Source organism: Phyllobates terribilis, unplaced genomic scaffold (assembly GCF_046119375.1).
Source record: "Phyllobates terribilis strain yellow unplaced genomic scaffold, ASM4611937v1 Scaffold_13__5_contigs__length_258822181, whole genome shotgun sequence".
NCBI classification, from domain to species: domain Eukaryota; kingdom Metazoa; phylum Chordata; class Amphibia; order Anura; family Dendrobatidae; genus Phyllobates; species Phyllobates terribilis.
In genome coordinates this window covers 230148966-230150052 of record NW_027362773.1, presented here as the reverse complement: position 1 = coordinate 230150052, position 1087 = coordinate 230148966, and the positions used below count along the sequence as shown (strand labels likewise).

General features: G+C 38.3%; 1 non-coding gene across 1 annotated transcript; it reads left to right on the top strand.

Moving 5' to 3' along the window:
* Positions 1 to 425: 425 nt before the first annotated feature.
* On the top strand, positions 426 to 497 carry TRNAQ-UUG (transfer RNA glutamine (anticodon UUG)). Its single transcript has one exon. It is a non-coding gene; the product is annotated as a tRNA-Gln (tRNA).
* The last annotated feature ends 590 nt before the right edge of the window (positions 498 to 1087 follow it).

Sequence of the window (1087 nt, the reverse complement as noted above, 5' to 3'; positions counted from 1 at the left end):
CCACAGACCACTGTTACGGCTGATATGACACGCGCTTCAATTTGTACCAACTCTACTTGAATTATCTCTCGGATGGAGCCCTTTACCACACAATGAAAAATGTTTAGCGACTTCTGGATGAGCAGCTTTCTAACAGTTCATGTTTTACAATTATTTTTATCTCCCTTTTTCCTGCTTATAAGTCCAGCACTCTAATTAGTAGACAATTTTCATCAACGTTTTAAAACGGTGTAATTGTGATATCGTGGAACTCTAGGCACAGTTGTGGATTGAAAGTGGAGAAGATAATAATTTACCATTGTGTATTAATTGTAGATTTGCACCGCAGCTATAGAGCCTGTTTTCACAAGCATGAATGATTTGATTAACATGCTCTGTTCTCTGGTTTCACCACAACAAATACCAGCCAAGTCAGATATCTGTCTGGTTCCATGGTGTAATGGTTAGCACTCTGGACTTTGAATCCAGTGATCTGAGTTCAAATCTCAGTGGAGCCTGTAAATTTCTTTCAGCACAGAGGTGTAATTTTGTTCTTTCACACCACTCCAGCCTACGTCCAAGGTTTAACATGAAAAAATAAAGTCAAAATCCACTTGCCAAATGCCAAAACACACTAGAATGGTCCAAGGATCCATGGAATCATCACTTTGAATCAGCGAGCCAATGCTATCTGTCAAAAAGGTTTAGTCAAAGTTAAAACTGATTTCAGGATCAAGACTCATACCTTCTATGTCAGACCAAGCAATCATACTTTATGACTTGTGCCAATATTCTCATGTTGCCTTTTTCCAGGTGGGTAAATCTGATGAGAATTTCAAGCCAAAATGGCTTCTGGAAACGACGGCATTTTCTTTTCAGAATCATGTTTTCTTGTGTTTTTCCAGCATTTTCTACAGCAATTTATTAACATTTTTGGTGGCATTGTTTTGGCCATCTGTTGAGTGTGTTTTTGTGGATTTTTTGTTGCCCACAAAATGCTCCACAAGTCACTCAGGAACCTTCCAGGGTCTTTCTAAGGTTCCAATTGACTTGTATTGTAACAATGTAGGTCTTCATAGTGAAAAAAACCATCTGAAGAATAATTTGC